The sequence below is a fragment of the Zalophus californianus genome, chromosome 4 (assembly GCF_009762305.2).
Source record: "Zalophus californianus isolate mZalCal1 chromosome 4, mZalCal1.pri.v2, whole genome shotgun sequence".
NCBI lineage: Eukaryota > Metazoa > Chordata > Mammalia > Carnivora > Otariidae > Zalophus > Zalophus californianus.
The window spans coordinates 114468054-114485071 of NC_045598.1; the positions used below are offsets into that span (position 1 = coordinate 114468054).

General features: G+C 40.1%; 1 pseudogene; it reads right to left on the reverse strand.

The window, feature by feature from the left end:
• The window catches only part of LOC113926306, a 36820-nt pseudogene extending 20461 nt beyond the window's left edge, over positions 1 to 16359 (reverse strand).
• Positions 16360 to 17018: the final 659 nt, after the last annotated feature.

Here is a 17018-nt window from a genome sequence, read left to right on the forward strand (position 1 = left end):
TCTCAAATACACAACCTAACCCTACACCTAAAGGAGCTGGAGAAAGAACAGCAAATAAAGCCTAAACCCAGCAGGAGAAGAGAAATCATAAAGATCAGAGCAGAAATCAATGAACTAGAAACCAAAAGAACAGTAGAACAGATCAACGAAACTAGGAGCTGGTTCTTTGAAAGAATTAACAAGATTGATAAACCCCTGGCCAGACTGATCAAAAAGAAAAGAGAAATGACCCAAATCAACAAAATCATGAATGAAAGAGGAGAGATCACAACCAACACCAAAGAAATACAAACAATTAAAAGAACATATTATGAGCAACTCTATGCCAGCAAATTAGATAACCTGGAAGAAATGGGTGCATTCCTAGAGAGGTATCAACCACCAAAATTGAACCAGGAAGAAATAGAAAACCTGAACAGACCTATAACCACTAAGGAAATTGAAACAGTCATCAAAAATCTCCCAAGAAACAAAAGCCCAGGGCCAGATGGCTTCCCAGGGGAATTCTATCAGACATTTCAAGAAGAATTAATACCTATTCTCCTGAAACTGTTCCAAAAAATAGAAATGGAAGGGAAACTTCCAAACTCATTTTATGAGGCCAGCATTACCTTGATCCCAAAACCAGACAAAGACCCCAACAAAAAAGAGAATTACAGACCAATATCCTTGATGAACATGGATGCAAAAATTCTCACCAAAATACTAGCCAATAGTATCCACCAGTACATTAAAAGGATTATTCACCACGACCAAGTGGGATTTATCCCTGGGCTGCAAGGCTGGTTCAACATCCGCAAATCAATCAACGTGATACAATACATTAACAAAAGAAAGAGGAAGAATCATATGATCCTCTCAATAGATGCAGAAAAAGCATTTGACAAAGTACAACATCCTTTCTTGATCAAAACTCTTCAGAGTATAGGTATAGAGGGTACATACCTCAATATCATAAAAGCCATCTATGAAAAACCTACAGCGAATATCATTCTCAATGGGGAAATGCTGAGAGCTTTTCCCCTAAGGTCAGGAACGCGGCAGGGATGTCCACTATCACCACTGCTATTCAACATAGTATTAGAAGTCCTAGCCACAGCAATCAGACAACAAAAAGAAATCAAAGGCATCCAAATCGGCAAAGAGGAAGTCAAACTCTCACTCTTTGCAGATGATATGATACTGTATGTGGAAAACCCAAAAGACTCCACCCCAAAACTGCTAGAACTCATACAGGAATTCAGTAAAGTAGCAGGCTATAAAATCAATGCACAGAAATCAGTGGCATTCCTATACACCAACAACAAGACAGAAGAGAGACAAATCAAGGAGTCGATCCCATTTACAATTGCACCCAAAACCATTAGATACCTAGGAATAAACCTAACCAAAGAGGCAAAGGATCTGTACTCAGAAAACTATAAAATACTCATGAAAGAAATTGAACAAGACACAAAGAAATGGAAAACTTTCCATGCTCATGGATTGGGAGAATCAACATTGTGAAGATGTCAATACTACCTAGAGCAATCTACACATTCAATGCAGTCCCCATCAAAATACCATCCACTTTTTTCAAAGAAATGGAACAAATAATCCTAAAATTTGTATGGAACCAGAAGAGACCCAGAATAGCCAGAGGAATACTGAAAAAGAAAAGCAAAGCTGGCGGCATCACAATTCCGGACTTCCAGCTCTATTACAAAGCTGTCATCATCAAGACAGTATGGTACTGGCACAAAAACAGACACATAGATCAATGGAACAGAATCGAGAGCCCAGAAATGGACCCTCAACTCTATGGTCAACTTATCTTTGACAAAGCAGGAAAAAATGTCCAATGGCAAAAAGACAGTCTCTTCAACAAATGGTGTTGGGAAAATTGGACAGCCACATGCAGAAGAATGAAACTGGACCCTTTCCTTACACCACACACAAAAATAGACTCCAAATGGTTGAAAGACCTAAACGTGAGACAGGAGTCCATCAAAATCCTAAAGGAGAACACAGGTAGCAACCTTTTCGACCTTAGCCGCAGCAACTTTTTCCTAGAAACATCGCCAAAGGCACGGGAAGCCAGGGCAAAAATGAACTATTGGGATTTCATCAAGATAAAAAGCTTTTGCACAGCAAAAGAAACAGTCCACAAAACCAAAAGACAACCGACAGAATGGGAGAAAATATTTGCAAATGACATATCAGATAAAGGGCCAGTATCCAAATTCTATAAAGAACTTTGCAAACTCAACACCCAAAGAACAAATAATCCAATCAAGAAATGGGCAGAAGACATGAACAGACATTTCTCCAAAGAAGACATCCAAATGGCCAACAGGCACATGAAAAAGTGCTCAACATCGCTCGGCATCAGGGAAATCCAAATCAAAACCTCAATGAGATACCACCTCACACCCGTCAGAATGGCTAAAATTAACAAGTCAGGGAACGACAGATGTTGGCGTGGATGTGGAGAAAGGGGAACCCTCCTACACTGTTGGTGGGAATGCAAGCTGGTGCAACCCCTCTGGAAAACAGTATGGAGGTTCCTCAAACAGTTGAAATTAGAGCTACCGTTCGATCCAGCAATTGCACTACTGGGTATTTACCACAAAGATACAAATGTAGGGACCCGAAGGGGTACGTGTACCCCAATGTTTATAGCAGCAATGTCCACCATAGCCAAACTGTGGAAAGAGCCAAGATGCCCATCGACAGATGAATGGATAAAGAAGATTTGGTATATATACACAATGGAATATTATGCAGCCATCAAAAGGAATGAGATCTTGCCATTTGCAACGACGTGGATGGAACTGAAGGGTGTTATGCTGAGTGAAATAAGTCAATCAGAGAAAGACATGTATCACATGACCTCACTGATATGAGGAATTCTTAATCTCAGGAAAGAAACTGAGTGTTACTGGAGTGGTTGGGGGTGGGAGGGATGGGGTGGCTGGGTGATAGACATTGGGGAGGGTATGTGGTACGGTGAGCGCTGTGAATTGTGCAAGACTGTTGAATCACAGTTCTGTACTTCTGAAACAAATAACGCAACATATTTTAAGAAAAAAGAAAAAGAAGAAGATAACAGGAGAGGAAGAAAAAGGGAGTATGTCAGAGGGGGAGACGAACCATGAGAGATGATGGACTCTGAAAAACAAACTGAGGGTTCTAGAGGGGAGGGGGGTAGGGGGATGGGTTAGCCTGGTGATGGGTATTGAGGAGGGCACGTTCTGCATGGAGCACTGGGTGTTATGAACAAACAATGAATCATGGAACCCTGCACCAAAAACTAATGATGTAATATATGGTGATTAACATAACAATAAAAAAATTAATAAAAAAAAGAAGAATTGGTATATATACACAATGGCATATTATGCAGCCATCAAAAGGAATGAGATCTTGCCATTTGCAACGACATGGATGGAACTGGAGGGTGTTATGGTGAGTGAAATAAGTCAATCAGAGAAAGACATGTATCATATGACCTCACTAATATGAGGAATTCTTAATCTCAGGAAACAAACTGAGTGTTGCTGGAGTGGTGGAGGGTGGGAGGGATTGGGTGGCTGGGTGATAGACATTGGGGAGGGTATGAGCTATGGTGAGCACTGTGAATTGTGCAAGACTGTTGAATCACAGATCTGTACTTCTGAAACAAATAATGCAACATACGTTAAAAAAAAGAAAAAGAAGAAGATAACACAAGTGGAAGAATGAAGGGGAGTAAGTCAGAGCGGGAGATGAACCAGGAGAGACGATTGACTCTGAAAAACAAACTGAGGGTTCTAGAGGGGAGGAGGGTAGGGGGATGGGTTAGCCTGGTGATGGGTATTAAAGAGGTCACGTTCTGCATGGAGCACTGGGTGTTATGCACAAACAATCATAGAACACTACATCAAAAACTAATGATGTAATATATGATGATTAACATAACAATAAAAAATTCAAAAAAGAAAACATTTATAAATTATAAACTAAATTTATTCTTAAAAATATTTTTATATTTTATTTTTATCTATATATGTGATGTAATTCTCCTTACAAAAGTTAATTAACATAGTTAAGTCAAAGGTGTCCTTTAATCAAACTGTCTTGTCTGGTTCCTGCTGGAAACTTTCCTGGAGTTTCCTGCCCTAAACAACTTTTTCTCCTCCTCTCCGTGCTATGTCTTAGAGTTCTGGTCATATTTATCCTTATGGAGCAATCATGCTTTTAACTGATTCATTGTATTTTATAGTTTTTATTTACTTCAGTTTATAGGCCATTCTCCTGTTCAGATACCTAGATTTTTAAAATAAAGAACATATTTGCTTAGAAAGAATATTAGCATCTGTGTTATAAATGATCCCTGTAGCCTCATATAGTCTAGTCCTCTGAGATTTAATGGTGTTTGCTGAAATTCTTAATTTGATTGCTAAAAGCTTACATTTTTTTTTCTGAGCATCAAACCATAGTCTTAACACTTTTAAGCCAAGTGTCAAGTCTCTTCGCTCAAAAGCAATGTGCTAAATTGAATGCCAGTGGAAATCAATCACTTTTAACTGAATTCCAATAGATTTCCCAAGAGTATGATTAAAATAATTGGCTCAATTACAGCCACAAAAACTCAGTGCAGAATAATGTACCTTTCCCTATAATGCTATAATAGGATTTGATTTCTATACAAACTGGATTTTTACCAGACTCTAAATCCTCATCTAACATCATTATTTATTTATTTGGCCATAACATTGTTCTCTGCTTCTCGGATTGTTGAGAATTGGATTTTACTTGAGCTACCATGTAGATGTTCTCTAGAAATCCACACATGGAGTACCCAACATGTTTAGAGTTTTGATGGCATATGGTGGCTTATGGTGGCTTAAATCATGAGTTCATCTCTAGCCTTTCTCCAAAGTCCATTGAAATGACAGTAAAGGAATAGAAAAGAGACAACCCATGAGGAAAAAAAGACAAGAGGCAAATAACACCAGAGAGGTCAAAAGTATTTGGCGAGGAAGGGGGGAGGAGCAAGATGGCGGAGGAGTAGGAGACCTGGATTTCATCTGGTCCCAGGAATTCAGCTGGATAGGGATCAAACCATTCTGAACACCTACGAACTCAACAGGAGATCAAAGAAAAGAATAGCCACAACTCTCTGAACAGAAAAGTGACCACTTTCTGGAAGGTAGGACATACGGAGAAGTGAATCTGAGGCGATTTTCGGGAGGATAGACGGCGGGGGTGGGGGCCTCTGTTGGCCACTTCTAGCAAGTGATAGAGCCACAGAGCACAAAATCAGAACTTTTAGAAGCTTGTTCCACTGAGGGACGTCACTCCAGTGGCTAAGTGGGGGGTGGAAAACTCGCAAGACAGTGTGGTCTCAGGACCCTTGAGGTCACAGAAAGACTGGGGATGCCTGAGTGTGGCGGAGCTCCCAGGTATCGGAACAGGGAAGCCAGCTGCAGAGAGGGAGCTAAGGAGCAGGCTTTCAGCTCGGGGTTGCCATAAACCGTGATCCACGGCACAGTCGGGCCACTGCTCTTCCAGCAGGGACCCAACAAGCAGCAGATCTGGGGAGACTCCCCTTCTTCCCCCAGGAGGAGTAGCGCGGGAGTGCACTGCAAGGATCTGCTGGGTTTGGGACTCCACACGGGATCATGTGCCCAAGATAGAAATGCTTGGTCACAGGCCCGGTGAGCACGGAGTGCGGCCGGAGACCGGGGAGACAGGAGTGATTGATTGCTTTTCTCAGGGGGCTCACTGAGGAGTGGGGACCCGAGTCCTCAGCTCCTCTGGGGCGAAGATTGGGATGCCACAATTTTCACTCTCATCCTCCAAAGCTGTACCGAAAGCTTGCAGGGAACAAAGTCTCCTGAGAGCAAACCCGAGCAGATTACTTAGACTGGACCAGGCAAGGGTGGGACAATTCCACCTCCAGCAAAGACATTTGGGAACCATGGCAACAGGTCCCTCCCCCAGAAGATCAGGAAGAACAGCCAGCCAAGACCAAGTTTACCAATCAATGAGAACGGCAGAACTCCAGGGCTAGGGAAATACTGCACATAGAATTCATGGCTTTTTTACCATGATTCTTTAGTCTTTCAAAGTTAATTTTTTTTAAACTTTCTTCTTTTTTTTTGAATTTTTCTTTTTCCCTTTTTCAACCAACATCTTACCAATCCCTTTTATAAAAAATATTTTTTATTTTTCATTTTTAGCATCATATTCTATCCCTTCATACTAGATAACATTATTTTTGGTATATATATGTATATATATATATAAGTTGTTCTCTCTATAAAATTTTGGGATACAGTTTCTTCTAACAGATCAAAATATACCCTAAATCTCTAGTGTATGGCTTTGTTATAGTCTCCTGCCTGATCACATTCTCTCCCCCCTTTTTTTTAAATCCTCTTCTTTCTTTTTTCAACCAACTTCTTATCTTATTAATTCCTTTTATAAAATCTTTTATAATTTTCATCTTTACAGTAATATTCCACCCCTTCATCATATTAACCCTTATTTTTGTACATATATAAGTTTTTCTTTCTTTAAAATTTTGGGAGGCACTTTCTTCTAACAGACCAAACACACCCAAAATCTAGTGTGTGGCACTTATCTGTGCCCCAGCCTGATCATATTTGGTCATATTCTGTTTTTTGTCTTGTTTTATTTTTGTTTTTATCATTTTCTTTTTCTTTTTTTAAAATTTTCTTTCTTTCCCTTTCTTTTCCCCCAGTTTCAGGTCTTTTCTGATTTGTTTAGTGTATATTTTCTGGGGATGTTGTTACTCTGTTAGCGTTTTGTTCTCTCATTCACCTATTCTCCTCTGGACAAAATGACAAGATGGAAAAAATCACCTCAACAAAAAGAACAAGAGGCAGTACCAACTGCTAGGGACCTAATCAATACGGACATTAGTATGATGTTGGAACTAGAGTTCAGAATGATGATTTTAAAAATACTAGATGGGCTTGAAAAAAGCATGGAAGTTATTAGAAAAACGCTTTCTGGAGAAATAACTAAAATCTAACCAAGTCGAAATCAAAAAGGCTATTAAAGAGGTACAATAAAACATGGAGGCTCTAACTGCTAGGATAAATGAGGCAGAAGAGAAAATTAGTAATATGGAAGACCAAATGATGGAAAATCAAGAGGCCGAGAAAAAGAGAGATAAACAACTACTGGATCATGAGGGCAGAATTCGAGATATAAGTGATACCATAAGACAAAACAACATTAGAATAATTGGGATCCCAGAGGAAGAAGAAAGAGAGAGAGGGGCAGAAGGTATATTGGAGCAAATTATAGCAGAGAACTTCCCTAATGTGGGGAAGGAAACAGGCATCAAAATGCAGGAGGCACAGACAACCCCCTCTCAAAATCAGTAAAAATAGGTCAACACCCCGACATCTAATAGTAAAACTTACGAGTCTCAGAGACAAAGAGAAAATCCTGAAAGCAGCTCAGGAGAAGAGATATGTAAACTACAATGGTAGAAACATTAGTTGGGCAACAGACCTATCCACAGAGACCTGGCAGGCCAGAAAGGACTGGCATGATATGTTCAGAGCACTAAATGAGAAAAATATGCAGCCAAGAATACTATATCCAGCTAGGCTGTCATTAAAAATAAAAGGAGAGATTAAAAAGCTTCCAGGACAAACAAAAACTAAAGGAATTTGCAAACACAAAACCAACCCTACAAGAAATATTGAAAGGGGTCCTCTAAGCAAAGAGAGAGCCTAAAAGCAACATAGACCAGAAAGGAACACAGACAATGTACAGTAACAGTCACCTTACAGGCAATACAATGGCACTAAATTCCTATCTTTCAATAGTTACCCTGAATGTAAATGGGCTAAATGCCCCAATCAAAAGATACAGGCCATCAGATTGGAAAAAACAACAACAACAACAACAAAACATCGATATGCTGCCTGCAAGAGACTCATTTTAGACCCAAAGACACCTTTAGATTGAAAGTGAGGGGGTGGAAAACCATTTATCATGCTAATGGACACCAAAAGAAAGCTGGGGTGGCAATCCTTCTATCAGACAAATTAGATTTTAAAACAAAGACTGTAATAAGAGATGAGGAAGGACACTATATCCTACTTAAAGGGTCTATCCAACAAGAAGATCTAACAATTGTAAATATTTATGCCACTAAGGTGGGAGCAGCCAAATATATAAGGCAATTAATAACAAAAGCAAGGAAACACATTAAGAACAATACGATAATACTGGGAGGCTTTAACACCCCCCTCACTGAAATGGACAGATCACCTAAGCAAAAGATCAACAAGGAAATAAAGACTTCAAATGACACACTGGACCAAATGGACTTCACAGATATATTCAGAACATTCCATCCCAAAGTAACAGAATATACATTCTTCTCTAGTGCCCATGGAACATTCTCTAGAATAGATCACATTCTAGGTCACAAATCAGGTCTCAACCAGTACCAAAAGATTGAGATCATTCCCTGCATATTTTCAGACCACAATGCTTTGATATTAGAAATCGATCGCAAGAGGGAAGTCAGAAAGAACTCAAATACATGGAGGCTAAAGAGCATTCTACTAAAGAATGAATGAGTCAACCAGGAAATTAAAGAAGAATTTAAAAAAAATCATGAAAACAAATGAAAATGAAAACACAGCTGTTCAAAATCTTTGGGATGCAGCAAAGGCAGTCCTAAGAGGAAAGTATATAGCAATACAAGCCTTTCTCAAAAAACAAGAAAGGTCTCAAATACACAACTTAACTGTACACCTAAAGGAGCTGGAGAAAGAACAGCAAATAAAGCCTAAACCCAGCAGGAGAAGAGAACTAATAAAGATCAGAGCAGATATCAATGAAATAGACCCAAAAGAACAGTAGAACAGATCAACAAAGCTAGGAGCTGGTTCTTTGAAAGAATTAACAAGATTGATAAACCCCTGGCCAGACTTATCCAAAAGAAAAGATAAATGACCCAAATCAACAAAATCATGATTGAAAGAGGAGAGATCAGAACGAACACCAAAGATATACAAACAATTTAAGAACATATTATGAGCAACTTTATGCCAGCAAATTAGATAATCTTGAAGGCATGGATGCATTCCTAGAGATGTATCAACTACCAAACCTGAATCAGGAAGAATTAGAAAACCCAATAGACCTATAACCACTAAGGAAATCAAAGCAGTATTCAAAAATCTCCCAACAAACAAAACCCAGTGCCAGATGGCTTCCCAGAATAATTCTACCAGACATTTAAAGAAGAATTAACACCTATTCTTCTGAAATTGTTCCAAAAAATAGAAATGGAAGGAAAACTTCTAAACTCGTTTTATGAGGCCAACAATATATTGATCCCAAAACCAGACAAAGACTCCATCAAAAAGGAGAATTACAGACCAATATCCTTGATGAACATGGATGCAAAAATTCTCACAAAAATACTATCCAATAGGATCCAACAGTACACTAAAAGGAGTATTCACCACGACCAAGTGGGATTTATCCCTGGGCTGCAAGATTGTTTCAATATCTGTAAATCAATCAATGTGATACAATACATTAACAAAAGAAAGAACAAGAACCATATGATCCTCTCAATAGATGCTGAAAAAGCATTTGACAAAGTACAGCATCCTTTCTTGACCAAAACTCTTCAGAGTATAGGGATAGAGGGTACATACCTCAATATCATAAAAGCCATCTATGAAAAACCCACAACTAATATCATTCTCAATGGGGAAAAACTGAGAGCTTTCCCCCTCAGGTCAGGAACAGGACAGGGATGTCCACTCTCACCACTGCTATTCAACATAGTATTAGAGGTCCTAGCCACAGCAATCAGACAACAAAAAGAAGTCAAAGGCATCCAAATCAGCAAAGAGGAAGTCAAACTCTCACTCTGCGGATGATATGATACTTGATGTGAAAAACCCAAAAGACTCAACCCCAAAACTGCTAGAACTCATGCAGGAATTCAGTAAAGTGGCAGGATATAAAATCAATGCACAGAAATCAGTGTTATTCCTATACACCAAAAAGACAGAAGAAAGAGAAATTAAGAGTCGATCCCATTTACCATGCCCCAAAACCATAAGATACCTAGGAATAAATCCAACTAAAGAGGCAAAGAATCTGTACTCAGAAAACTATAAAATACTCATGAAGGAAATTGAGGAAGACACAAAGAAATGGAGGAATGTTCCATGCTTATGGATTGGAAGAACAAATATTGTGAAGATGTCAATGCTACCTAGAGAAATCTACACATTCAATGCAATGCCTATCAAAATACCATTCACTTTTTCAAAGAAATGGAACAAATAATCCTAAAATTTGTATGGAACCATAAAAGACCCCGAATAGCCAGAGGATTGTTGAAAAAGAAAAGCAAAGCTGGCAGCATCACAATTCCGGACTTCCAGCTCTATTACAAAGCTGTCATGATCAAGACAGTATGCTACTGGCACAAAACAGACACATAGACCAATGGAACAGAATAGAGAGCCCAGAAATGGACCCTCAATTCTGTGGTCAACTAATCTTGGACAAAGGAGGAAAGAATGTCCAATGGAAAAAAGACAGTCTCTTCAACAAATGGTTTTGGAAAAATTGGACAGCCACACGCAGAAGAATGAAACTGGACCATTTCCTTACACCACACAGAAAAATAGACTCAAAATGGATTAAAGACCCAAATGTGAGACAGGAGTCCATCAAAATCCTAAAGGAGACCACAGGCAGCAACCTCTTTGACCTCAGCTGCAGCAACTTCTTCCTAGAAACATCGCCAAAGGCAAGGGAAGCAAGAGCAAAAATGAATATTGGGACTTCATTAATTTAAAAAGTTTTTGCACAGCAAAGGAAACAGTCAACAAAACCAAAAGACAACCGACAGAATGGTAGAAGATATTTGCAAATGACATATCAGATAAAGGGCTAGTATCCAAAATCTATAAAGAACTTCTTAAACTCAACACCCAAAAACAAATGATTTAATCAAGAAATGGGCAGAAGACATGAACAGACATTTTTCCAAAGAAGATTTCCAAATGGCCAACAGACACATGAAAAAGTGCTCAACATCACTCGGAATCAGGGAAATCCAAATCGAAACCTCAATGAGATACCACCTCAAACCCGTCAGAATTGCTAAAATTAACAAGTCAGGAATCGACAGATTTTGGCAGGGATGTGGAGAGTGGGGAGCCCTCCTACACTGTTGGTGGGAATGCAAGCTGGTGCAGCCACTCTTGAAAACAGTATGGAGGTTCCTCAAAAAGCTGAAAATAGAGTTACCCTATGATCCAGCAATTGCACTACTTGGTATTTACCCCAAAGATACAAATGTAGGGATCTGAAGCGGTACGTGATGTTTATAGCAGCAATGTCCACAATAGCCAAACTGTGGAAAGAGCCATGATGTCCACCAACAGATGAATGGATAAAGAAGAAGTGGTATATATATACAATGGAATATTATGCGGCCATCAAAAGAAATGAAATCTTGCCATTTGCAATGATGTGGATGGAACTGGAGGGTATTATGCTGAGCGAAATAAGTCAATCAGAGAAAGACATGTATCATATGACCTCACTGATATGGGGAATTCTTAGTCTCAGGAAACAAACTGAGGGTTGCTGTAATGGTCGGGGGTGGGAGGGATTGGGTGGCTGGGGGTTAAACATTGGGGAGCATATGTGCTATGGTGAGCGCTGTGAATTGTGTAAGACTGTTGCATCAGAGGCTTGTACCTCAGAAACAAATAATACATTATATGGCAGAAGAAGAAGAAGAAGAAGAAGAAGAAGAAGAAGAAGAAGAAGAAGAAGAAGAAGAAGAAGAAGAAGAAGAAGAAGAAGAAGAAAGAAAGAGAAGGTGAAGGAGAAGGAGGAGAAGGAGAAGGAGGAGAAGGAGAAGGAGGAGAAGGAGAAGGAGGAGAAGGAGGAGAAGAAGAAGAAGAAAAGAAGAAGAAAAGAAGAAGAAAGAAGAAGAAGAAGAAGAAGAAGAAGAAGAAGAAGAAGAAGAAGAAGAAGAAGAAGAAGAAGAAGAAGAAGAAGAAGAAGAAGAAGAAGAAGAAGAAGAAGAAGAAGAAGAAGAAGAAGAAGAAGAAGAAGAAGAAGAAGAAGAAGAAGAAGAAGAAGAAGAAGAAGAAGAAGAAGAAGAAGAAGAAGAAGAAGAAGAAGGGGGAGATGAACCATGAGTGACTATGGACTCTAAGAAACAAACTGAGGGTTCTAGAGGGGAGGGGAAGGTGGATTAGCCTGGCTATGGTATTAAAGAGGGCACATTCTTTTTTTTTAAAAAGATTTTATTTATTTATTTGAGAGAGAGAATGTGAGAGAGAGCACATGAGAGGGGGGAGGGGCAGAGGGAGAAGCAGACTCCCTGCTGAGCAGGAATCCCGATGCGGGACTCGATCCTGGGACTCCAGGATCATGACCTGAGCCGAAGGCAGTCGCTTAACCAACTGAGCCACCCAGGTGCCCCTAAAGAGGGCACATTCTGCATGGAGCACTGGAGCATTATACACAAACAATGAATCATGGACCCCTACTTCAAAAACTAATGATGTAATGTATGATGATTAACATAACATAATAATTATAAAAAAAAATTTGGCAGAGCAAATGAAGGAATGATAACAACATAGCAGCTGAGAGCTACAAAGGAGGAGTTTATGGACAGAAAATAGCATGGGTTTATTATGTCACAGAATCCCAGAAGATTTTGAGAGATGTGAACATAGTGGGAGAGCAGGCAGTGCTGATTTTTTTTTTTTACTTGAGAAAATTTATTGGAACGATATCAGGAGTTTGCAGATTGTTGAGAGTCTTGAATTTGAGCAAGAATGGACAGGAATGGAGGTGCCTGGGTGGTTCAGTTGGTTAAGCATTTGCCTTCAGCTCAGGTCACGATTCCAGGGTCCTGCAATCAAGCCCCACATCATGTTCCCAGCTCAGAGGGGAGCCTGCTTCTCTCTCTCCCTCTGTCCTTCCCTCTGCTTATGGTCTCTCTCTCTCCCTCTCAAATAAATAAATAAATAAATAAATAAATAAATAAATAAAATCTTTAAAAAAGAAACAAAGAATCAACAAGAATGAATGGTGGCATCTCCAGAGGGCTGGAAAATAGGACTTACAGAAAATCTCTTATAGCAGAAAAGTGTGGCCAGAATGCTGCCACCACCTTCAACCATGAAATTGCCTCTCAATATCATGCACCCTCAAGGAGAGGGCAAGTGATTGGCCATTTAAGTCATGTCTCTGCTCCCTTCATGTTCTAGGGAGGGTAGAGGGAAGGTAGCTTTTCTGATTCCATAGTGGGAAATAGGCACGTGATTTGCTCTGCCATGCAGGTGACAAGGGGAGAAGTAATTTCCCAAAAGAAAACCATTAAACTGCTCAAAAGTGATATTAATTAAGATAATGGCAGCTGCTAATCTTTTAAATGAGCATGACCCTTCCCCTCTTAAGTCTCTTTCTTAACCTCACATGGACAAACTCTTACCTTCTCCCATTCCTCCTCCCCTACAGAACACGGTGGGTTCACTCTTTGGAAATATTGAGCCGGGAAGACTGTGGTCAAGGACACCAAGCACTGTTGAGGGGGCAGTGAGGTACAGTACTAAAAGTTGAGAAGTGAAAGCTTAAACACTAAATAAGGAGTATCCTCCAGCCCCCTCTCCTGCTCTTTAGATCAGCACCCAGGTTAATACTCTATGAGCATGAGATTGGCCTACTGCTTTCTGGAGAAAAATCAGTGCCCCCCCCCAAAATTCTTCACAGATTCTGACAATTGGGGATCTCCTAGTGAAAAAACAAGTCATTCTAAATGAGGCTCAGGAATCAATGTGTATGCCCAAACACTTAGACACTCCAACAATCTTTATTAGTGCCTGTTCCTAGATATCAACGAACAGCAAAGAATCCCATTTGAGGAAAATCACCAACATGCAAGCAGAGAACCTCCAATACAAACACCAAGAAAGAGCAATGCCTGCAATGCAGGAGCAGAAGAAAACCAAAAAAAAAACTATATAATGTGCTCTGAGAGATTAAATATTGAATGCATAAAAAAACAGGGGTTATGAACAGAAGAAGGAGTTCTTAAAATAATTAAATATGATATCACAATCTAAAGTGTTGAAACACAGAGTTGAAGAAATCTTGCCGGACATTACAACAAAACAAAGAGAAAAGAATGGGAGAAAAAAAAATAAAAATTAGAGGATTAAGGAGGATTTGTGCAATTAAAAGGATTTCCAGAAAGAAGAAACAAGGAAAATGGAGGGAATAATATTATATATAAAAAAAATAAAGACATCAACTGATCAGTCAAACTGGGAACCTGGGTGTGTGTGGGAGTCCTGAACCCAGAAAAACTGAGTTTCTCTACCCTTTACTCCTTGATTCCCAGTTGCTCTGGGCCAGGGCCTGCATGTGCTTGGCCAGGAAGCATCCCTCACTGTGCCAGTTCAGCATGCAGAGAAGGGCAGGGAGGTCATTTATACTTGATTTAGATATACTTGGCTCTGTGGAGTAAGTAGGAAATTATGGAAAACGTAGAGAAGAAGATATCTAAAAAGGGTGAGAGCAGAGAAAGTGATGCTTGGACACATGGGGAGGGAAGTAGTAATTATGAATTCAGAGTACAGCTTCAAATGACTGTTCTCCTTAATCATCACATTAGCTTTTTGGCTATTGACAAATATAACCATAACACTGGAGGAAATGTCAACATTCGCTGCTACCTAAGTAGGGCTAGGTAAATAGTCAAGGAATAGTGCTTGTGTTCACAAGAAAGTGGTGGGAGTGCGTGCGCATGTGTGCATGTGCACACCCAGGGGAACTAACAAACAAGCAGCAAGGCAGAACCACACTGAAGAAAAGCATGGTTTTTGTTCCCAGATCTGAGTTTGGGGAGTAAGTATAGCATTTGGGAGGAAGCCTTCAAGACCAGAGGGCCCTCTAGTCCCTCTGCTTCTTTGGAGACTTTTAAGTCCCTAGCATTCCAGCTGCTTTCTTTCTCCATTCCTGCCTCACTGGTGGGCAAGTGCTGTGGGAGAAACACATAGTGAACACTACTGGAGCCACTACAATTTGTCCTTCCATATATGATGAACTTTAATGCTTTGTGTTTCCCTATTTAGCATTCTCTCTTACAGCTTCACAAGGGCTCTTTTATATTTCCTGCATTCTCTGACACCTCCTTTTTTTCTTAGTATTGGGAAATAACTCCACTTTCTAGTTTATGAAGAAAAGTGGCAACATAAGCTTTTATTTTCCCAAAACTTTTATTGCCATCTGTGTATTGATGATTCTACGTCTCTAGCTCTATCCTAAATGTGTCTCCTCAATCTGAGTTGTATAGATGCTTTTAGCTCAACTGAACTTACTCTCCTTGCCACAGCTTGTGATCAGCTCCCTATACATAGAACTCAAGCTAGGACCCTAGGGAGGGATCATTCTTGATGTCTCCCTGTCTTTAAAACCATGTCCCCTCAGGGCGCCTGGGTGGCTCAGTTGGTTAAGCGTCTGCCTTTGGCTCAAGTCATGATCTCGGGGTCCTGGGATCGAGCCCTGCATCAGGCTCCCCCCTCAGCGAGGAATCTGCTTCTCCCTCTCCCTCTGCTGCTCCCCCTGCTCATGCTCGCTCTCTCTCGCTCTCTCAAATAAATAAAAATTAAAATAAATAAATAAATAAAACCATGTTCCCTTCACCTTCACTGCCATATCCCATTGGACCAATCACCAGTTCTAGTCAGTTCTGCTTTCTTACTAATTCGCTTCAGCTCTTCTGCCCCTAGATGACTCTGCCCAAGTCTCTCCCAGCTCTGATCTATTCTCCCAGGCTTCCTCTAGAGTGCTTTTTTTAAAGTAGAATTCCATTCCCTTTTTGTTCTTATGTAGATTCTGGCTGTGGCTCCTTTATTGCACTCAGGAAAGTCCCAAGTTCCATACCTTTAGTGTTCAAGGATCTTGTGGTCCAACACTGCTCATCTCACCAGAATCCTCTTTTGCCACTTCCTCCCTTCCCATACTTATGTCTTGCTAGAGGATATACAATCCAGTACTTATGAATTCCCAGGAATGCTTATTTAAAATACGAAGTCCTGGGCTCCAGATTCTGAGGTAGTACATGGGTTTCAGGGCTCAGGAAGCTTTATTGCAACAAGCTAGGAGACTCAAATGGAGATGACTTATGGACCCCATCTGGAGAAATTCTGCTGATCAGGCTGAATGCAGGGGTCTTTCTCAAAGCTTCATGCTGTTAACCTCTAGCATTTCCATGTGCTGCATTTACTACCTGGAATATCCTTCCCATTTCTCACCTTCTGCCTTCCTTACCTCCATCCCTACGTGGCTCTTTCCATGATGTAGCTTACAAGTGGGGTCTACTGGGAAACCTTCACCACCCCTTCAAAACTGAGTGGATAAACTCCCTTTCTTTGTACATGCTGAGGAATTTATTATGCTATCACTGCCTGTTCACTGTTTTCTCCTGTATGAGCTGATGAGTTCCTTATGGGCTTGCCTTTGATTGGTGAATCTTCCAAACCTGTCATTTTCAAAAGAATGACAGCACTGTACTAGGGCCATTAAGTCCTATCTCCTGGCAGCACAAACACCACGGAAATGGCATGGGAACCTCCTTCCATCCTTTTGTTCTATATAATACCAAGGGTGAATTTCCCTTAGCTTTAGTTATACAGCATGCTGGCTTTGCTTAGTTAGAAGTGTGGAATCATCCCACAGTAAGTTCAGTATTGAGGCGACAATTGACTTTCTTTCTTTCTTTCTCTTTCTTTCTTTCTTTCTTTCTTTCTTTCTTTCTTTCTTTCTTTCTTTCTTTCTTTCTTTCTTTCTTTCTTTCTTTCTTTCTTTCTTTCACCCTTCCTTCCTTCTTTCCTTGATTTTATTTTTAAGTAATCTCTACACACAACATGGGGCTCAAACTCATGACCTGGAGATCAAGAGTTGCATGCTTTACCAACTGAGCCATCTAGGTGCCC